The following is a 24,215-nucleotide window of genomic DNA, read 5'->3' as shown; positions in this document are numbered from 1 at the left end:
AACATTGTCAAAATATTTGCCATCTATCTTACTTTCATTGCAGAGCTGAACAACTTTGCCCAAAATTTGCTGGTAGTTCCACCACAAACTTCTTGTATTTACCACATACACACCAGCAAATTTGGAACTTTGGCACCTACCTCTGCCACTGGCCTCCAACAGGACTCTAGAGTCAGAGGTCAAACTTGCAGGAACCCGAGTGTGTAAATCCATTCGTGAGCCCATTCACTTCAATGGAAACTTTTCATCTCCGAAGAAGAAAATCAAGAATTCAAGTTTTTATTACGTGACATGTTTGCAGTAAAGATTAATTATTTTTAATTGTTCTTAGGTGATTCTTTTATTTAAATTTTTAATAGCTTTAGAAGCACTGGAAAACCTTTGCAGCTTTGAGAGATAATGAACATTTTGCCAGATGTTTTCTCAACAGTTTTTTGAATGGGACATTTTGCATCCTACTCATGTGACCTGATTACAGTATGCAGCGCCCTGCCCATGGCTCCAGGAAGTTTTTCTTCAGAAATGTCTTCTTTCTGAATGGGCTTCAGGGAAGTGGGTGACAATTGATTGTGCTGCAGGTGAGTGTACAATTAAAATTTACCTCATGGGTAAATTACTTGCGTATCCAATTAAAAAAATCAGACCAGAGTTAAAGAATGTAACTTCTTTCCTTCTTGCCCATCAGAAAAGTAGAGCATTTAATTTACTTTGCAAAAATATCCAGAAGTGAAACAATTGGGATTTTTTTCTTAATAAATACGACAAATATAAGTTATGTTTTATATTCTATCAATATAATTTCTTAACAAAATTGACATAATCTAATGGGCTAAATATCCAGAAGGAAAATAAAGAAGGTTACTTTTGTATGTAGTAAGTTGTTTTGACCTAGAATACAATGCCTGAAAGATGGTTTAAGCAGATATCATCACAACAGTCAGAAGGAGAATAGAGTGGAAACCTGAAAGCAAGACATATGTAGGTAAACAGGGAAATGGGATTAATTGGATAACTCTTTCACAGAGTCAGAGTAGACTAGATCAATTGAATGCCCTTCTGAGCTGTGTGAATCTGCTGGCTCCCACTCCATGGGCCAAGTGTCTGGGTGGTTGTACACTATGGAAAAGCCGGACCTTAATTTCTTTGATGCACAACCAAGTGCATTTTCCAGTGGAAGTTCCTGGACAGTGATCAAGAGTGGGAGCCATTCTCCAAACCAAGGGCACAATGCTTTTTTGCATCAGTCCACTGCTTCCCTGCCAAGTTCAGCAAATAAACTTGGTGATTCTGGTAATGGCTCTGCTCATCACTGGTGAACCTCCTGAGCCACCAGTTAGAGCTAGCTTCTTTTCAAACCCCAATAATTGTACATGTGTGGCACCTTCCTTGTGATTAAAAGATTCCTGGTTATAGTCTAGCTTTAATTTATTTCAGACCATTCCTTTATGCCTCTTTCAAGACAATTAACTTTAAAAACATTAAGAACGTTTCTTTCTGATGTACAAACCTAAATTGTAGCCAAATAGCTGACTCACCAATGCCTAGTCCAAGCTATTGCTGCTATAGGTCATGCTAACCTTTTCACAGTTACATGTCAGCCGTCAGACGTCAATTCAGAAAACACACAGTAACATTCTGTGTTACTGGCTTGCAAAACTTCAGTTGTGCTTGTGATTTATAGCTTTCATAATTTCCCATGGATGGGCAGATCCCACATCCCTGAAGCTGGAACTTTGTAGACAAACAACAAGCCGTTGTGGCCCTCTTATTGAAGTGGGGGAGCTGGAGAGCTGGTGGCAACTTTGGCTCCTGCTGAAAGTGCTACTGGCTACAGGATTGTTGAACCTCATCCGAACCAGTAGCATGCAATGCCCACAACCAATGTCTCCTTTAGTTCCTTGATTAAGCTACCCAGCTCTTTAAGGGATTGGAATGCTAATTGCCTCAACAACATTTCAAAAGCCAACATGACAAGGGTGTTCTAATTAACTCAGTGCTCAACTGTTCCAAACAAAATAACAAAACGTTGTAACACCAGTCATCAAAGCAGAACAGGGAGTGCTTCCAAAGTGGCCACTATGTTAGTTTCTCTTCAGCCAAAGAAAGCTCATAGCTCTATCCCTAATTCTGTTGGCTCAACACACATGCTGTTTGTTTTAATGTTATGGACCTTGACCCATTCATGACTTTTATGCTTTTGGCATTTTTCAGCTTTCAACCAGCTCCCACCTGAGTCAGTGGCACTGCAGCTCTTCGCAGCTCTTCAATTCAAAGTGTTGTTGCAGTTAGTTACTTCTCTATATTTTTAAGGTTTCTGCTCTATTTAATTTCAGGCAAATCTGGAATGGCAAGAATCCATCCAAAACCCCTGATGTCTCCCAGGAGCATCAGAAAAAAATAAAGATACATGCCTTCACTGCCGTTCTTAGAAAAATGGACACATTCAGTGTAAGCTAACCCCACAAGACCTCCCATAAAAGTACTTTAAAAACATATCCTACCCAGGAAGTAATTATATCTTGGTAGTTGCCAGGGTTTACACATAGAATTCCTGCTCACCTACAGCCTTGCAAAACCACCAAGGAACCGGCAGATGCTCCACTATCAGAATTGGAATTTCTACTTCAACTATAAAGAGAAAAGAACTAGGTCAGCAGTGATTGATGAACATAAAACAAAGTCATCAGAGACTTCAAGCTCCCATATTCAGTAGAGAGTAAGGAAAAACAGAGATTTATCATTCTTTCTGTTGAAAGTCATTGACCTGAAATGTTAGCTTGGTTTCTTTCTCTGCAGATGCTGCCCAACCTGTTGAGAATTAGAAGTAATCCTATAATATAAATATGATCACCTGTAAGGATTGGCTCCTCCCAGCCTAGCAGGTAAATGGATGAATAATTCAAGATTACTGCACCACTAGACTGTAGAGTTTAAATTGATAAAGATGGGTTTATACTTGCCATTGGATTGTCATTACTTGCCTACGCTAAACTGGCAAGGATTTCACAACTATAAAACCAAAATGGCAGTCATGGTTCAGCTGGTAGTACTCATTTCTGAGTCAGATATTTATGGATTCATGTCCCTTTCCAAAGTCTGAAGCACAAAAACCAAGACCAACACTGTACTTTCAGAGATATTGTGGGCCGAAGGGCCTGTACTGTGCTGTAATGTTCTATGTTCAATATTAAAACAAATCTCCACACACTCTTTTGGGTGGATACAAAGATCTTAACAGCACAATTTTGAAGAACGGGGAGTTGTCCTTCAGTACCTTGTCAAATTTTGTTCCTCAATTATCAATACTATTCATAGCAAATGATCTGATCATTACCACATTTCTGTATTTGGGAACTTGTTTGCTCAAAATAGTGACATCACAATGCAATTCAAAAGGCAGTTCATCAGCTATAAATTACTATGCAATGATTTGAAGCCATGATAGATGCTACGTAAATGCAAGACTTTATTCTTTAGACCTTTAAGAAAAATAGTAAAGCCTAAGCAAGTCTTAGCGTACCTAACATTGGATGCCTCCAGGAGATAGGTTGGGAAAATAAGCAGCTCTACTGAAAACAATCAAATGATCACCTTGTGTTGTTAGGGTAACAGATGTGCATTGTGCAACTTCACCGTTGGGATTTTGGTGAGCAATGAGCTCAACGAGCAATGTAGAGAAAGCGAGGAACAGGCTCTTCCCTCCTATTCTGGTAATAAATAAACCATTTAAAATCTTTGATTAAATCAAAAGCAATCCAACAAGTTTTAAGAATTTCAAAGCATTTTGGCTTACAGTTTTACTTAACTGCTTTGCTTGTTCTGCAGCAAGTAAATGTCCTTTGAAGTGAATATTAAGAGATGAAAAACTGGAAAGGGTTTAAACCCAGAAATATGACTTAAGCCTGAAAGATTTGGGAGGGAAATGTCCCACACATCTCTTTTACTAGTTGTACTTAAGATCAGCGTCATTCCAGTAAATGCTTGGAATAACTCAGAGTGAAATGCCAGCCAAAACTGGAGTCAACTGCAGTCTTTCAAAATTGTGTTTTTTAAATTCATTTATGGGATGTGGGGTATTGCTGGCAAGGCCTTCTTGAGTTCTGCAATCCTTCTCTGGATGGTACTCCCACAGTACATTTGGGTAGGGAGTATTGAGATTTAAACTGAGTGACAGTGAAGGAACGCATTATATTTCCAAGACAAGCTGTGTGATTTAGAGTAGAACATGTTGGAGGTGATCCCATACACCTGCTGGCCTTGTCCTTCTAGTTGAGATTATGAGTTTGTGAGAGTATCCAGAGTAGCATTGGACTCTGCAGATGGTGTTCACTGCAGCCACTGTGTACCAGTAGTAGAGGGCTAATAATCTATCTGACAGATGAGATGCTTTGTTCTGGGTGGTGTTAAGCTCCTTCAGTGTTAATAGAACTGCATTCATCCAGATAATAATTCCATCACTGACTAGTGCCTTATAAATGATGGACAAGCTTTGGGAATCAAGAAATGAGTCACTTGCTGCAGGATATTCTGGCTCTACCCTGTTCCTGTTGCTATGGTATTTATTTAGCTGATCCAGTTAAGTTTCTGCTCAATAATAAGTTTGAAGATGTCAATGGTATGAGGCTTGATGATAACAATGTCGTTGAATGTGAAGGATGAGTAGTTGGACAGTCTTATTGGAGATTGTCAATTCCAGCCACTTGTCTGGTGAGAATGCTTATTGGCCACATCAGCCCATGCCTGAATGATATCTGGATCTTGCTGAGTGAAGACATGAGCTTCTTCACTTTGAGGAGCTGTGCACAGCATTAAACATTTTACAATTGTCACTGAACATCTGAAAAAATGTAAGGATTCAGGGAGCTTAGAGTTTTTCAGAGTAGCATAGAATTCCTTAAATTTCTGGCATTGAATTCCTGATATATTTCTCCTACTTATGAAGTCTGCTGAGGAAGCATAAATATTAAGCCTACGCTTGCACCTAAAGACATATCTTGCACAGCTTTCATTCTGGAACCACATTCAACACTTCCTGTGTTAAAAAGAGAATCACGCATAAATGCCCAGGTAGGAAGAAAAACTCATCCAGTGTGTCTGATCCAAAAACTGGGTTACCTTTACAACTTCTTTAACAGACAAAGTGGACAAGGCTGGGCCATGCCATAACTCAACATACATCTTTGGAAAGGTTACAGCTGACCTCCTTAATCAGGCATTGGTCATCTATTGCAATTTAAAAAAATACACACACACATATTTAATTGCTGCACAAATACTTAATGGCTTTATATTACATAATCTTTAAAGAGAATGAAAGATAAAACATAAAACCTGTATTCTCAGATTCAATTGAACTGAAATATTACTGCGCAGGAGTACTTCAATGTTAAAAATCATTTTTTAATAAAGATGAAGATATAATTCTCGAATGAGACCCCAAAGGTTTTGGTTGACTCAATCCACATTCGGTGCCTGTTGAGCACACTCTTGGCACCAGGTGAAAAACTAAATGTTAGCTCTCCTTGGGAGTGTCAAATTGCATCTTGCAGCAAGGAGATGTTTTTAAAATATTTTCAAGAAAACCTTGGGGGAATACTTTGCATTGACTGTGTTCGCCCAGTGGCAATGTTCCGTAATGCAAAAGCTGTGGCAAGTTTATATTTGGCTTCACTTTGATGCATGTTGTTTGCATTTCTTCTTTCTTTCATTAGTAGTGGGACCGAGGAATTTGTGAACCATCCCAAAGTTTAACTCAACACAAAGCAAAGCCCAATAAAACAAATTAAAGTGCAAATGATAGATGAAATCAAACAACGGGTTGGGTGAGTAGGGTGGGGGAGGGGGTTGATTTGGTTACAGTAACAAGCAACCCTGCGGATTAGTGTATCACACACCAAAGTATAGCTTCAGGAGTTCCTCAGGAAACCACCTTCAGCCTGGTTATCTTCACCTGGGTGGCACAGCTAGTAGAACTGCCACCTCAATCCTGATCTCGTTCACTGTCTGTGTTGAGTTTGCACGTTCTCCCAGTGACTCCATGGGCTTCCATTAGGTTTCCTCCCACATCCCAAAAATATGTGTGGGTTGATAAGTTAATTGGCCACTGTAAATTGTCCTTAGTGTGTAGGTGAGTGGTAAAACCTAGGGGGGTAGCAGATAAGAATGTGGGGGACTAAGACATGGGATGAATGTAGGATTAGTGTCAGAGGATGGTTGATGGTCGGCATGGACATAACAGTCCAAAGGACCTGCTTCCATGCTGTATGTCTCTATAACTGCCTCTCCAATGATTCCCAGCCCTCCCCCCCCCCATCAGAGGATAGGATGCAGATATATCACCAGACCATTCTGCACTGAATCAAAACTCTTCAGTTGTTTTTCTGTAACAGGATGTGGACATCATCCAAACATATGGCAGGTAACACTCATGCTATGGATGTGGTAGGTGATAATTATCTCATACAAAAGAAAGCCCATCTATCTATTCCTTGCTTTACAATCACTGAACTTCCAGCCATCAATACCTTGGGGATTTCCACTAACTAGAAGTTAAACTGGACCAGCTACATCTACAAGAACAGCATATAGAGCCCAGCAAAGAATAAGATGTACAGTCTGCACACTAAGATCATGGCTGATCCTTAATCTTAAGTCCACTTTCACGCCAAATCTCATATACCAAATTTCATACATCTTTTGAAAACCACGATGATGCTGGAGGAACTCAGCAAGGCCAAGCAGCATCCATGGAGAAAACTTTGTTTCTCTCATATATCCTTTAGTGTTTAAAACTGCATTCATCGAATCCCTAAATACAGTTAATGACTGAGTATCCATAACTCTGAGCTAAACTGTTCTAAACATCTGCAACTCTAATTAAAGAAATTTCTCATCTCAGTCCTAAATGCCTAAGCCTTTATCCTGACCACTTCCTCTCCAAACTGAGATATGTGTCCTTTAACATCCATCCTATCATGCCTTCTCAGAGTCCTTTGTTTCAATGGAACTACCTCTCATTGTTCCAAACTCCAGTATAGGCCACTCTTCTTTACCTTGTCTCCTTATCCCAGGAATCTGCCACTGTTCAGACTCCAAAGTGAGCACATCCTTAGGTAGGTAAGGTGACCCAAAACTGCATACAACACAGCATGTGGTCTTATCAAGGCCTATGCAGTACAGCGTTACCCTTGAACTGTAATCTCCATACAATAAAGCAATTGGCTTCCTCAATGTTGGTGCACCTGATCATAGATTCAGAGAAGGTTCCATTAAGTTGGAAAATAGCAAATAAAAATCCTTTATTCAAAAGGGAGGGAGACAGAAAAAAAACTACAGGCCAGTTATCTTAGCTTCTAACATTTTCCCAATGACATGTGTTTTCTCTCAAGATGGACACTTAAAAACTTTTAAGCTCATTAGGTTTAACCAATTTAGTGCAGTTCTTTGAAGGACTAACTTGTGCTGCAGACAAAGGGAAACTAATAGATGTACCATGATTAGGTTTGAAGAAGGTGTTTGATAAGTTCCTGAACAAAAATTATCATGGTAAATGAAAGCTCATAGTATAGGTGGTGCATTTTGAATGGTTGGCATTGAATGACTGGCACAATAAACAATTTGCTGGAGGAACTCAGCTCCAGAGTCCAGCATCTGCAGTCTCTTGTCTCTCCATTGAATGACTGGTGGGCCGCAGGGATCAGGGCTGGGGCCTCAATTATTCACAATTTATTTAAATGACTTGGACGATGGCACTGAAGGTAAATTTACTGATGACATAAAGAAGAAAGAAACAAAGTTGTGAAGAGAACATAAGGAAGTTACAAAGTGAGAGGGGAAAAATTTCTGGCAAATGCAGTATAATGTGGAAAAGGGTGGGGTTCTCCATTTTGGCAGAACCAATGAAAAAGCAAATGATCTGAATGGTGAGAGATTGCAGAGCTCTCAGACATAGAGGGGTCTAAATGTCCCAGTGTGTGATTCCCAAGAGGTTGGAATGCAGCTACAGCAATAATTCAGGAAAAAAACAAAATGTAATCATTTACTGCAGGGGAAATCTCATGGAAAAGTTGGGAGGTTATGCCTCACTTATATGGGTCATTGGTGCAATCCCACCAGGAGTAATGTGTACATTACTGCTCCTAGGAGTGAACATTGCTAATAGCCCATCCTGGACCAACCACATAGATGCCTTGACCAAGAAAGCGCACCAGCGCCTCTATTTCCTCAATAGGCTAAAGAAATTTGGCATGTCCCCTTTGACCCTCACCAATCCTTATATGTGCAGCACAGAAAGCATCCTATTTGGATGCATCACAGCTTGTTACGGCAATTGCTCTGCCAGAGACTGCAAGAAGCAGTTTTTTTCCTTCTCAATCCACACGCGTATTTATCCCCAACTGCTTTTGCTCTAACTTTGTTCAGCAACTTCCTTTCTGGGGTCTTATTGAATGCTTTTCAAAAGTCTAAGTATACCACTTCCAGTGGCGCCCCCTCATCTGCACTATATGATATATTCTCAAAGAACTCTAATAGGTGAATCATGTATGATTTATCTTTTATAAATCCATGTTGACTCTATTCAGTCATATTATTATAAATCCTAAATTGCCCAGTTATGTCCTGTTTACAAACAACAGAACAAATCCAGTTATCAGTAGAATGATAGAAGGTATCACCATCAGTAACTGGAAGGAGCACTGAAGCAGAATCTGCTCTGGATTGGGATCTTCCTTGATCATCACCAAAAATAGTTTAATAGTATCAGCACTGACTGAACTGATCAAGTCCTGAAGGATATAGCTGCAAGATTGGGTCTGCAGCAGGTAGTGAGAGAACCAACAATGGATAAATCCACTTGACCTCATCCTCAGTGTCCTTCGAACCAGCACTGCTCCCCCACCTATCCCAGCCCTCATCCCCTTCTGGCTCCATTCAATTATTCTGCAACATGGACCAAAGAACTGAATTCTAGAGGTGAGGCGAGCACGACTGCCTTTGACTCCATGGCTCCATCGAATGTGGCGTCAAGGAGCTCTGGTAACATTGACATCAGTGGGCATCAGCAGGATTCCAGTGGGCTGGATTCAAACCTCACACAATGAATGATAGTAAAATGATGATCATCCCAATCTTAGGAAATCCCTGAGGGAGTTCCTCAGGGCATTGTCCTAGCCTCTACCATCCTCAGCTGCTTCAATAACTTTACTTCATTCCCAATGATTGCACAATGTTCAATTCCATTTGCAATGTCTCAGCAAATTAAGCAGCCCACACGTATACGAAGACTTACAAAACGTTCAGGCAAGGCTGATGTAACAAGTAACATACACATCATAACAGTGCTAGAAAATTGCCGTCTCAAACAAGAGAGGCACAATAGTGTAGCGGTTAGCGTAACGCTATTACAGCGCCAGTGACCCGGGTTCAATTCCAGCTACTGTCTGTAAGGAGTTTGTACATTCTCCCCATGACTGTGTGGGTTTCCTCCGGGTGCTCCAGTTTCCTCCCACATGCCAAAGATATACAGGTTAGGAGCTGTGGGCATCTATGTTGGCACCGGAAGCTTGGTGACACTTGTGGGCTGCCGCTAGAACACGCTATGCAAAAGATGTATTTCACTGTGTGTTTTGATGTACATGTGACTAATAAGGATATCTTATCTTGTCTTATCTTACCTATCCTTGACACTGAATGGCATTACTGTCACTGAGTCCCCCACCACAAACATCCTGAACGTCACCACTGACTAGAATGGAGACACAAGAGAAAGCAGATGCTGGAATCTGGAGCAATAAAACAAACTGCTGGAGGAACTCAGTGGGTCAGGCAGTATCTGTGGAGGCAGAAGGATAGTGGAAGTTTCACGTCAAGAAATTCAGCTTCCAGCCACATAAATACCATGGCTACAAAAGGAGGTTGGTTGCTGGGTATTGTGTGGGGAGTGACTCACCTCCTTACTTATTACAACACAGGAGCAGGCCATTCAGCCCTTCAGGTCCATCCTGGCTCCTAGCAAAGCAATGCCATCAGTCCCATTTCCCTTCTTCTATCCTTCTACGCCAGCAGCTCTTCTCTCTCACATGCTCATTCACTCCCTTCTGATTCTTTTTGCCACTTATGTATCTAGACTAAAAGATCATTTACAGCAGCCTTTTAACCTGCAAGCACATCTTTGGGATGTTCAAGGAAATGGGAGCACCTGGAAATTCATCCAGTGATAGGGAGAAGATGCAACTCCATACCGATAACACCCGAGGTCAGGCTCAAACTGTGAGGCGTTAGACTAACCAGTGTGCCACCCTACCACTGAGCCTTTCATATTTCATAGTTCTCATGACATAGCAGGAAACTATTCATCCCATCAAGTCAATGTCAGCTCTTACAGCAATCCCACTCATCCAATTAATTCCAATTCTTACATCGCTATCAACTCCTCCCTAATTTTCCTGCCACCCATTTAGCCTTGGGAAAAATTACAGTGGTCAATTAACCTATCAACGTGCACATCATTGGAATGTGGGAGGTAATTGGAACACCCAAAGGAAATCCATTTGGTCACAGGGAGAATGCGAAGACTCCACACAGACAACACCAACGGTCAGGATCAAACCTGAGACTCTGGAGTTGTGAGGCAGCAGTGCTAACCATTGTAACGCTATGTCATCTGCCATTTACAAGACAAAGGTCAGGAGTGTGATGGGATATTTTCCTCTTGCCTGGATAAGTACAGCACCAACAACACTCAAGAAGCCTGAAACCATCCGGAACAAGACAATCCATTTGCCCATAAAGTGGTCCTATCAATCACTCTAAAATGCATTCCCTCCACCGCTGGCAAACACTAGCTGCAGTATGAGCCACCTACAAAATAAACCAGTTACTCACCCAGGTTACTCTGACATCACTTCCTAAATCTGTGACCTCTACCACCAAGAAAGATGCATGGAAAACCACTGCCTGCAACATGCCCTCCAATTCCCACACCATCCGGTGCAATATCCCCATTCCACACTCAACGACTTAGGAACAGCTTCTTCCCCTCCACCATCAGATTATGAACCCGTGAACACTACTTTGTTATTCCTTTTTGTGCACTATTTATTTATTTTGTAATTTATAATAATTTTTATGTCTTGCACTGTACTTCTGCCACAAGACAACAAATTTCATGACATATGTCAATGATAATAGACCTGATTCTGATTACTGGATCCAATTCCTGGAACTCCCTATGCAACAGCACTCTGGGAGTGCCTTCACTACTAATGTTTGAGAGACCAGTTCATCACCACCTTCTCAAGAATATCTGGGGGTGAGCAATAAATCCCGTCCTTGCAGCAATGTCCAGCTCTTGAAAATTAGATAAAAGTCCCACAGCTATACAGAGTCCTGTGGCCTCCCATTCTGTTCCATTGAAGGTCAATGTAATCTTGAAGAACAGTACCTCATCATCCAGCTGGGCACATTACTATCTTCTGGATTCCATTTGGAATTCAGTGATTTTGAATGATCAGACATTGTAGCCGTGTATTTCACATGCAGGTTATTTTCTTTCTCCTCTTCTGGTATTTGTCTCCTCCCTTCACACCTCTTCTGGGCTTAACCTTGTTGTTCACGAGCCTTTAAGTCAAGTCAAGTTGAGTTTATTGTCATATGCACAAGTATGTACAGGTGTAATGAATCACTTACTTGCAGCACCATCACAAGCACGTCGCATTAGCGACACAACATTCACAATATAAACATAAATTTAACAAGAAAGAACACAATTAGAACAAAAAAACCTCCATTGTAGTGCAAAGTGCTCAAAGTAGTCATAGTGTTGCTCTGCTGAGGTAGTGATTAGGGTTGTGACAGTTGGTTCAAGAACTGAATGGTTGAAGGGAGGTAGATATTCTTGAACCTGGTGGTGTGGGACTTCAGGCTTCTATTCCTCCTGCCCGATGGTAGCTGCGAGAAGATGGCACTGCCTGGATGGCAGGGATCTTTGATGATAGATGCTTCTGTCTTGAGGCAGTGCCTCAGGTAGATACTCTCGATGGTGGGTTGGGATGTGTCTGTGATATATTGGGCTCAGTCTACTATTCTCTGCTGCTTCTTATGTTCCTGCGCATCTGGTACATCTGTATCAGACTCCCCTCTCTCAGCCACCACCACTTCCATGGGTGTCAGTCAATCTCTGGATCCTTCAACCTGAAATGTTAACTTTTTCTATTTCCACAGATGCAGCCTGACCTGCTGAGTGTTTCCAGTCCGACCCTTTGGTTCCCCCCACAAATAATCAACTCTGTCATCCCCACCCCCACACTTTCTCTGCAACTTCAACTTGTCTTGTCTTTAACATTTCCAGTTCTAATGAAAGAGTATGATCGGAAACATTAACTCTGTTTCACTCTCCACATTTGACCTGCTGACTATGTACGGCATTTTCCGTCTTAGTGGATCAAAGGAATGTTGAACACCAAAGCAAAATCCTGCAGATGCTGGAAATCTGAAATGAAAACCATAGCTTCGTCTGCTCAGCTTATCTTTGGAGAGAACATAAGAAATGGGAGCAGGGTTAAGGGACACACACAAAATGCTGGGGGTGCTCAACAGGTCTGGCAGCATCTATGGAGGGAAATAAACAGTCAACGTTTTTGTGTGTATTTTGTGTGTATTGCTCCAGATTCCAGCATCAGCAGAATCTCTTGTGTCACAGGATTGAGGGATGGGCCCTCTTGCACCTACTCTGTCATTCAATGAAACTATTGCAGCAATTCACCAAAGGTGCTCAGAGAGCAGCCTTGACTGACAAAGCAAAGAAAGACCAGGTGGGTGGAAACTGAGTTAGTTCCCCTCTATCCTCCACTCACACAACACTTTTCATTGAAGAAATATTGCTGTTTCTTCATCACCATTTGTCAAATATCCCAGAGTTTTCCACCTGACGTTACTTTGAGCGCATTGATTGTCCTTCATTCATATATTGACAAAGAGAAAGCTCTCCACAAAACCTTTCAGAGAAACCAAGCAATCAAATGCAGCTTTGCCAACAATGATTCCATTGGAAACCAAATTTCAAAATCTTTGATAAGATGGTTCATATTTTGCAGTTCTTTTGTCACATTCCAGAGAGCTGTTCTAAATTTCCTCTTGATGTTTGAACAAGTCTAATTAATGCAATAATTAAAGTATTTAGGGTTATGTGATGTCATATACCAACTGAATAAAAAGCATCAGGCAGTAAGCTGCAAGCACTAATGCAATCTCAAGGCTCAAGTGACTTTCATGAACAATTCCATGGTCTATAATGTCATTAGATGAGTTCAGCTGAATTACTCCTGTGCAATTCACTGCTTGATATCTTTTATAACATTTTCTTTCCTTGTGCTTCTGATTATGTGTTTTTGTCTTTCCATTGTGGGACTGAATTAATATTAAATCCTTCTGTCTGTTATCTTCATTAAACCTGTATGGTTGTTGTGACCTCTAAAATACTGATCGAAGGAAGGTTGAAACACAGCAGATGTTGGAAATACAAAATGAAAAAAGTATATTGGAAATGCTCAGCATGCCAGTCAGTGTCTGTGGAGCAGGATTAGGTCTTGGGAATCTTGAGCCTGCTCCATTATTCAGTAAGATTGTGGCCGACTTGAAATTTTGTCTCAACTCCACTTTCCTGCCTGATCCTGTGACACATGATTCTCTTATAATCCCAAAAATATAAAAGAGTGACAGAGTTAACAATCACTGAAATGTTCCCTGAATAATTAACTTTATTCCCCTCTCCATAAATGGTGCCTAAATTACAACTTCAATTCTTTTTTCTGATTTTAAGAATGTTACATGGAAGTGTTTCTCTGAAGACTATGCCCTCACCAAGCTTCATACTCACAGAACCTCCATGGGGTAACCAATGCCATGATATTAAAGTTCTCATCTTTGTTTTCAAATCCCTCCAGGATCTCACAGAGCATGTCTCTAATCTCCTCCAGCCTCTCAACTTTCCAAGGTCAATCCATGTTCATTTACTCTTAGCCACACAATCTCCCTTGTCTTAACTCACTCCACATTACTGCCTTTAGTAGCCCAGGTCTTAATTCCCATCCTCAACCTCTCTGCTTTTCTACTGCACTTCTTACCTTTAAGATACTCCTCTCTAATCAAGCTTTTGGTCATCTGCCTTGATATTTCCTTATGTGGCTCAGTGTCAGTGTTGGTTTAATATCACTCATGAAGCAACTGGAGACATTTTATTACATTAAAACTTGGTACATAACTGGAAGCTGTTGCTGTTGTTAAATGTTCTAACGTGTCAGTATCGGACCAGGCCATTCAACCCTTTTGAAGTTTTTCTATCATTGAATTTGATCTGGATCTTAATTCTGTTTACTTGCCTTGGTTCCCTACTCTTTAATATGCTTGCATAACAAATATCAACAACAGTTTTGAGATTTTCCAGCTTCTATACTGAGCCTACTGAGTCTATGCTTGGAGGAACAAAGTGTCACATTATTATTTCAGGTGGGGCTTTTTATTCAGCCAAAGCGTCAAAGCTCCATTTTCTTTTAAAATTCCACAGTTAACTTGCAAAACATTTTGTTTTTGGTGCAGACATACAAGAAAGACTGCAGATTCTGGAAATCTGGAGCAAAACACAAAATGCTGGAGGAAGTCAGAGGGTCAGGCAGCATCTATGAAGGGAAATGAACAGTTGACGTTTCAGGCCAAGACCCTTCATCAGGACTATTTTTAATGTGAGCTGACAGTGGAGCAGAATTCATCTCTCCTTCATGACAGAAGTTTCATGACCTAATTCCGAAAGATTTGTACTGGTTTGGTCTCCATTTCTGAATTTTTTGCAGCCAAGCACAAACAGGTTAATGCATTAAACTGAACTCCAATCATTTTTCATAAATCTATTTAATCACCAGGCTTTGGTCTGGCTGTGTTTTTGTAAATGAACTTCCTTGTTCTGTGGCATCAGGTACAATTCCACAGGCAGCTTTGGCTGCTCCCAGAGGCCTTACTTAACATCAGTAATCAGCACTAACCCTGTGTCGAGGTAAATGCATCTGATAATTGGATCTGGAAAGAAAATGTTGTACAATAATGAAAGATCCACAGCACTTAGGAATTTATGCAGAAATAACCCTGACAAGCAATGTGAAATGAACTGAATCTGTCAAATGTAGGTCAAGTGTTCTAAACTACAGCAAACAAGAAGGAAAGAGATATACGTTTAAATTATAGAAGTTTCTTGGGGGCATGCAGGAAGCTAATTTCACTGATGACCGTACAACAACTTTGGGTGAGTTTCCAGTTAAACAAAAGGCTATCTTTGGCTATTTTTGTAATCTTAACAGCATAGCCACAGTACATTTACACTACAGGGGCACATTCAATTCAAGACTTATTTATTTAAATTGAATTCAGTAACTCTGAAGCACTAATCATTGGAAATTGACAGCTGGGGCACAGTTGAGTTGTTTCACAGAGATGAAATTACCGCTGTATCATGGGACCTATGGGTAGCTGGTGTGTGTGTGTGCGTGCATGTGTTTGTGTGTATTACACACATGCACATGTGTTTGAGAGAGAGCGAGACAGAAAGAATGAGATAGAGTGAGATAAGGAGATAGAGAAAGAAGTCTAAATCTCAGTACCTTCCTCAGACAATGCAGGAGGTTTGATTTGAATTCTGGAAACACAAGGGACTGCAGATGCTGGAATCTACATTAACAAGTAAGATGCTGGAGGAAGCTGTCCAGACGAAGGGTCTCGACCTGAAACATTGACTGTCCATTTCCCTCCACAGATGCTGCCTGACCCACTGAGTTGCTCCAGCACCTTACATGTTGATTTGAATTCTGTTTGCCAGGTCAACTTATCAGGTCAGATACCTGCCCCTCATGGGTCACTGAGGTGGATGCAGACATTGAAATGGCTGAAGATACAGGACTTGAGAATTCAAACATATCCATAACGTAGCACTTGCACAAATGCATAATCGGATTGTGACTGCTATGTTGAGAGCCAAGTTCTTGCTTCATTGCTTTTTGCTCAGACCACTTAGCATCTCATGGGATATCTCATTGCCTAACTATTGGAAGATAGTAGTCATGAAATTATAGAGCACAGAAGGTTGCTGTTCAACCCAACATCCCTGTGCCAAGTGTGTGACCTACTCTAAAAATCACTGAGTTGACCATTAGGTAATGGACCAGAGGGAGCTGTGCCTGGAAAGGAAAGCATGTGGTTCCACGATTTAGTATGTTGCATGATTAAATTTCATGAGAAATAGAATATGAGTGAAAAATCAGGGCCTTGCGGTCTGGATTGAACTCACTGTTCTCTTTCCAGGTTTCTCCGTATGAAATGCACAGGGGAGTCCGGATATCTGTGGTCACATCCAATGACTGGCAATGCAGAGCTAAGCTCCAACTCCTGGAAATGTTTGCATTGGAGAAGCCTGTGCTGTCTGTAGACCAATGTTGTAGCTGATTGCTCCCAATACACATGTAAGGCTTGCTTCCATGTGACTTAAAGGGGGCCTTTCAGAACAGGTCCTAGATTAGTTCTGGAAACCTGACTCAGGTAGGTTCCCTTTCAGTTAACCACCTAGCACCTCTCTTTTTGGTCACCAGTGCTTCCTCTTTCCCCAGAACTCAAACCAACCTCTACACCCAGTCCCAACCCTCTCCCACATACGAGATGCTGCCTATCACAGTCCTCTAATCTCATCCTTGCTCTCATTCCCTATCACCAGCAGAAACCCTCTTCCGGCCATCACCCTCTTCCTCAGTCCCCCTCTTCTGTGCCACCCCACCAACTAGTGTGATTGCTTTCAAAATTGGCACAAGCTCAATGGGCTGAATGTCATGCTCCATGTCATAAGAAAATATGAGAAACATCTGAGAAGATGTCAACCTAGATTCTTGCACAAACATCAGTGATGGTGCAGGAAGATTTACAGCAATCATACATTCCTAACCTCTTAGTACAAATATTCAGATTGACGGTAGCTAAGGTAAATCTAGCTTGGAATCAACTCGACATCCCATATAATCCTCAAACTAGATAATAAAGCAGCTCCATCCATTGAACCATCTTGCAAGGGATATCACCTGGTATTTGATTGCACATTCTTGCAAGTACCTTTGACTCCTCCTTTAATCACCTTTCCTGTTTTCCCCTTGTAAAGTGTTTTGCCCCACATCTGTCGGTAGGCACAGATACCAGGAATGTGGACCTTTTTTTGGAGAGCGAATATCCAAGATAGGAAGGGAGAAAGACAAACCCACCCACCCACCACTTCCCCACCCCCACTCACCACCATCCCTATGAGATCCAAGTCATTCATTTAAAATACATTGCTCAGACTGGTTCTCCAGAGACTTCTCTCTAACGTTATCTTTATAACTGCATTGTATCATACAGCAATCCCCAAATGTTCTACAGGAAATCAGACATGATTGGTGCAAAAAACAAATCTGCTGGAGGAACTCAGTGGATCAAACGATATCTGATGACTGTCGACACTGGTTTTCAACTTGAAATGCTGACAATTCCTTCACCCTCCCTCCCACCACCCCCCCCCCCCCCCCCCCCCCCCCCCCCCCATAGATGTTGCTCGACCCACTAAGTTACTCCAGCAGATTGTTTGTTGCTCCAGATTCCGGAATCTGCAGCCTCTTATATCTCCAGATATCACTGGTGATGCTTAAAATCCAAGCACCATGTATTTGCACAGCACCTTTAATGTAGCAAAATATCCCAACGCCCTTTGCAGGAGCATTATTCAACAAAATTAGTCCCCCATCGAACGTGTACAGAAAATGGTAGCTTTTAGATTGCAGTAAGAAGCCTTGTTCATGAGAGCTCAGTACTTGAACTATAAGCCACTGCGCTTGATTTTCCTCAATCATTAGTAGAGAGTGAATCAAAAAGAGAAAATTATGCAGAAATATATTTTAAAAAAGCAATTTCAACAAACTGGTGACTGCATTGCTAACCTTTCGTCATAAATCGTATCAAGTTATATGGCTTATTACAAAGCAATTATGACTTCATTTAAATTTAAGAGGCTCACAAAGATCCTCACTTCAGCAGAGCAGTCAGAGAGAGGTATTGTGGTAATTCAGAATTCTAATCAAAGTTATTAGCCAAGAGCTTATCCTGCATAAAGGCTTCCATCTTGCAAACTGGAAGCTGCACACAGAACACTATAATCTTGTCTATGCCACAACTGTTAAACAAATGAAAAATTAATCTTCATTCAGACTGCAGAATAACAAAGCCTTTTCCAATGAATTGTTTGCTCTCTCATTCTATTCAGGACAGGGTCTCTGGCAACACAGATAATGATAGTTCTTGATTGAATTTTAAATTATGAATGCCCCACTGTTTGATTTCAAATTCAGTTTAGCTAAGTGATAGGGCTGAGTATTTGGGAGGGCAGGTTATATTTACGTGCAGACACACTTTATTTGTTTTAGTGAAAATAAGCAAGAGTTCTCTAGCTGAAACCCATGAGCTTTTTAAAATTTCTACATTGTGGCAGAATTATGTTTGCATTCTGGTAATGAATTGAAAACATGGTTACTCTGATGACCAGCTTCCCCAACCAACTCCCCATCCCTCCACTTTGTCGGTAGATTCCTCTACCTTCATCCACACCACACTGCCCCCAGATCACTCTACCTTGGAAAAGAACATAACAAGAAGAAACAGGGGTAGGCCGCAAGGCCTCTCGCCCCTGTTCTATTATTCAATTAGATCATGGCTGATCTTTTACTTCATCACCACATTCTTCCAATAACCCCATATCCCTGATGATTCCCTTAATATCTAAAATATTGTTGATTTCTCTCGAGATTCTCCACCACCACCATCCCAATCCCTCTACCTCCCTCTATTTTCACCCAACCTACCCCCATTACCTTTACCCCCCTAGGTGGTCCCTCTATCTCCCCCCCCCCGACAAATCCCAATTCCTCTTCTTCCCCCCACCCTTCTTCACCCAGATCGTCTACTTACCCCATATGCACTCCACCCAATCTCTTCAGCTTACTTGTATTCTCTCTGGTCCCCACAGCATTCTGAAGCTCCTCCCAAACCTGCAGCTTCTCCATTTGTCAGCCCCTTCTTTCTTCTCCCCCAGTTATCACGATCCCTTCTCCCATGACTAGGACCTACCGAAGGGTTATTTTTAATCCTCTTCACCAGCAAACATTTGCTGATTAATCACCTCTTGCAAATGGGGCCTGAAGCTTGGACCCAACTTACGTGAGAATACTGACCATACTTCAAGCATGTCGCTGACTCTGAAGCTCCCTGGGATGGTCAGTAACGCTTGGAAATGCAAGTCATGCCTTCCTACTGTTTTTTTTCTTTCTTTCTCACTGTTTCTATTCCAGTGAAGGAATTTTTCCTTATTCCACTCACTTATTTTTGTAGCTTATCAGGAGATTGTCCCATTTTTAATTTTAATTCACCTGCCTCAGTCAATGTGACTAATTTATCAACTAATCAATCTCTCCCATTTTCTCAGATTTGATAGATATGTTTGAGACCATTTCCTACTTAGAGAGTAGTGACCTGCTGGCCTGCACTATTTGTTCATTGCTCTTAGGACAGAGTGGCTCTTTGTATGTGTACAGATGAATACGTAAATCCTTTACACTAAAACAATGAGTGCTATTGAAACTTGGATTCTGCAGTACTTCCTACAGTAAAATAAAATTAGAAATGAAGTTTCGAAACTTGGCTTTAGACCAGTTGCAGCTATACAAAATACAACCACTGGGAGATTCCCCTTCAAGGTGCACACCATCCTGAAATGGAAATTTATCTCCATTCTTTCATTATTGCTGGATCTAAACACTGGAACTCCCCACCCAGCGATATTGTCAGTGTGCCTTCACTAGAAGGATGGCTGCGGTTCAGAAAGGCTGCTCACCATCACCTTCTCCAGGTCAAAAGGGATTGGTGGTAAATGCTGATGATGCTGCAAACTGAATAAAATATTCAGACTTCAGAATTATTCAGAAGGAACGTAAGCAATAAGTTCAGCAAATTTCCCATCCCCACTTTTTTAATGCTTTTTGTTAACCTGTTTAATTAAAATGGGCTGACACGTGTTAAATTAAAGCAGAAAGAAATTTGATAGGAGCTTGTTAAGCTTTTGAAAGAGTGTTAGAGACCTGTTCTGTAACAACACTCCCAATATATAAGCAAGCTAATACCTTCCAAATACAACTGATCCCCTCCAGTCAGATACGATGGGGTCACCAGCTGTGTTCCTTTGGGATAAATTTCATGATTACATTAGCAACATTGCAGAGACTTAGCACATTCTGAGTGCTAGAATCTATCTCTTCTGTACTTTGAAGTAAGGCAAAACTGCAGGCATAGCTACTGGTCAGATGGTTGTTCTGTCTGAAGAATGGGCATGCTGTCAGTGTGTGACCTACTCTCACTCAAGGACATTAAGGTGGCTTCCAGGAAGCCTGCTAAAAAAAAGGCACGTGTTCTATTTAAGGCTGTTCATTTCTTCCACAAAGTGTGATAATCTCTTTTTGGTGGAAGAGGTTCACTCTGTGATGTCCACAGAGAACATTTGTGTTGCTTTTCGTTTTATTTCATGTGCTCGCAACATTCCTCTGAGCCACATTCTGTCATCTCAATTCACTCAGGTTTGCAAAGACCCTTAAAGCAAGGGAGAACTCATATCCCATCACGGAACTCAAAGGCGTTTTGCCTCATCTTCTCCATCTCATGCTTGTGCTTGTTTCGTCACCAGTTCATTTGATGCTCAACACAGAGGCAATTCTTCAGATGGCAGTCCAGACAGTTTGAAAACCAACATGCAATACAACCGAGCCTTCATCTTAGCATAGATGTATGTCGATACAGCTGCCCTCTTAGCTGGTTGGGGAATCAATCCTGTGGTTTAAATTAAATCAAATCCAGAATATGGATTGCAATGACCTTGATGTGGTTTTACCTTTGATCATCATGACTGAGTAACTGGACATAACCAGGTCCCTCCAAGTACCTTGCCAGCCTGAATGTTACACAATTTTGGGCCTGACTTGAAGGCTGCTAATGAGCTGTGGAGCTCATTGATCTGGGGGAAGGGGTCAAAATTCCCCGACTCCAATGCTGATCGAGCAATTAGATCAGATTTTTCTTAATTCAAGTCAAGTTTATTTTCATGTAAGGTAAGATTTCTTTATTAGTCACATGTACATTGAAACACACAGTGAAATATATCTTTTTGCGTAGTGATTTAGGGGGCAGCCTGCAAGTGTTGCCATGCTTCCAGCGCCAACATAGCATGCCCACAACTTCCTAACCTGTATGTCTTTTGGAATGTGGGAGGAAACCAGAGCACCCAGAGGAAACCCACGCAGACACGGGCAGAACGTACAAACTCCATACAGACAGTGGCCGGATTTGAACCCAGGTCGCTGGCGCTGTAAAGTATTATGCTAACCACTATGCTACTGTGCACAGTATGGTCAGGCACAGGTACAATGAAAAACTTCCTTGCAGTGGCATCACAGGCATATAGGTACAGACAACACACAGAATGTAAATTATACACATTAAACAATACAGTTAAAAAAATGATTGTGCAAAAGCAAGGCCTTAGTGCAAAAGAAAAACCAAAGACACAATCAAAGGCAAGTCCACTGTAGTGCAAGAGGTGGTTCACAGTTTCCATTGCTAAGGTAAGGTAACCTGATGGTGTAGGATTTCACTGTACCTCCTGCCAACAATAGCAGCAAGAAGAGGGTATGACCTGGATGGTGTGGATCCTTCATGATAGATGCTGCCTTCTTGAGGCAGCGTCTCCAATATTTGCTGTGGGAAGGGCTGTGCCCACGATGGACCAGGCTGTGTCCACAGCTCTCTGCAGCCTCTTGCATTCCTGTGCATTAGAATTGCCTTACCAGGCCTTGATGCAACCAGTCAGGAAACTTTCAACAGTGCACCTGTAGAAGTACTTGGTGACATGCCAAATCTCCTTAAACGTCTAAGAAAGTAGAGGTGCTGGTATACCTTCTTCATGATTCATTCATTCATCGACCAAATGGTAGGGGTCAATGGTACACCCCTACTAACTTCTGAACTCAGTGCACTGTTGTGTCATTTCAAAGAGCAGATGAAATTTAACTTCATTAAAGGGTCTGGAGTCACCTATAGATCAGCCAGGGAAGGGAGGCAGATTGTCTTCCCCAAAGGATGTTATTGAACCAGGTGAATTTTGTGACAGTCAAAAATATTGCAGCTGCAATCTAAAATAAAATCAGAAAATACTGGAAACACTCAGCAGATCAGGCCGCTTCTGTGGAAGAGAAACAGAAACTCAATTCTGATGAAGAGTCTTCAACCCGAAACGTTTACTCTGTTTCTCTTCCCAAAGGTATGGCCTGACCCGCTGAATATTTCCAGCATTTTCTCTTTTGATTTGCGATTTTGTGACAACCTGGTGGTTTAATAGTCATTGTGACTGATACTAGCTTTTAGTCCAGATATATTCATCACTTGAACTTTAATTTCTCCAGTGCCATGCTGGGTGCAAAGTCATGTCTCTGGATGAATAGTCCTGATCTCTGGATGCTTGCCTTGGAATTCAACCTGTGCCTGAGAAGTTGGTATGAGGTCAGGAGGTAAATGAGGTTTAGTGGAGAAGGTTCTCAAACGAAGTATGGCAGACCAGAATTCTTTTTGTGGGCACAGGAGGAACACAATAAAATAAGTGAACATTGCTTAATAAGTGAACATTGCTTAAATACTTGTAATTCATACGGCAGGCTTTATGCATAATGTTGGAATATATGTGAATCAGAGGCTGATTTTTGGTTGCCTCCGTATGATGCTAAGGTGGTTGAAAGTAAATTGATTTGACACCCAACTTCTTAAGCAAGAACTTCTATTTATTTTATGTACACTTATCTCAGTACTTTGATTTACTTTATGTCATGACTGAACATTTGTTTATTTATTTGTGACATTCTGAATTCCCCAGCCAGTTTTGATTACACCTGGGGTGTGGCTTCTGGGCAAACCTTTTGCTGCATGACATCATCCTCTGGTTATAGGGTTTGAGCCCTCCCCAATATTATATGAAAGAAAGGAAGCAAGAAAGGAATGAATGAATTAAATAAACAATGATCAATTATTTTATGCATTTATTAAGTCATTTTGCAAAGTGTGCATCTCTCAGTTCTCCTGCCTAGAGCCATCCATTAACTCCTTACCTTTCCACACTGCACACCTGCCATAAGGACTGATGTGAGAATGGGAGGGGTTAACAAACTTTCTGATGCTCCCTCCTTACCCCAAGAAAAGTCTCAATCCCCTACATTACAACAAAATCTGCACTTCAGAAAAGGTTGTTATTGACTATAAATTACTTGAGGTCCTGAGGCACGTAAAGGTGGATAAATCCCCAGGGCCTGACCAAGTGTGGGAAGAAATTGCTGGGGCCCTGGTAGATTTTTTTTGTATATTCCTAAGCCATGGGTGAACATAGAACATAGAACACTACAGCACAGTACAGGCCCTTCGGCCCACAATGTTGTGCTGACATTTTATCCTGCTCTAAGATCTATCTAACCCTTCCCTCCCACATAGCCCCCGAATTTTTCTATCATTCATGTGTCTATCTAAGATTCTCTTAAATGTCCCTAATGTATCTGCCCCCACAACCTCTGCAGGCAGTGCGTTCCATGCACCCACCACTCTCTGTGTAAAAAAAACTTACCCCTGACATCCCCCTTATACCTTCTTCCAATCACCTTAAAGTTATGTCCCCTCGTGTTAGCCATTGTTGCACTGGGGAAAAAGTCTCTGACTGTCCACTCAATCTATGCTTCTTATCATCTTGTGCACCTCTATCAAGTCACCTCTCATCCTCCTTCTCTCCAAAGAGAAACACCCTAGCTTGCTCAACCTACCCTCATAAGACATGCTCTCCAACCCAGGCAACACCAGAAGACTGGAGAGTGGCTATTGTTGTCCCCTTATTTAAGAAGAGTTGCAAGGACAAGCCAGGGGGCTACATGCTGGTGAGCCTAACATCAGTCGTGGCTAAGTTACTGTCTAGGGAAGTCTGAGAGTCAGGATCCACCTACATTTGGAAAGGCAAGAACTAATTATGGACAGTCAGCATGGCTTTGTGCATGGGACATTGTGTCTCATGAATTTAATTGAGTCTTTTT

The sequence above is a fragment of the Pristis pectinata genome, chromosome 24 (genome assembly GCF_009764475.1).
Source record: "Pristis pectinata isolate sPriPec2 chromosome 24, sPriPec2.1.pri, whole genome shotgun sequence".
Lineage (NCBI taxonomy): Eukaryota > Metazoa > Chordata > Chondrichthyes > Rhinopristiformes > Pristidae > Pristis > Pristis pectinata.
The sequence above is the reverse complement of the archived record's forward strand: the minus strand, read 5'-3'. Positions refer to the sequence as shown.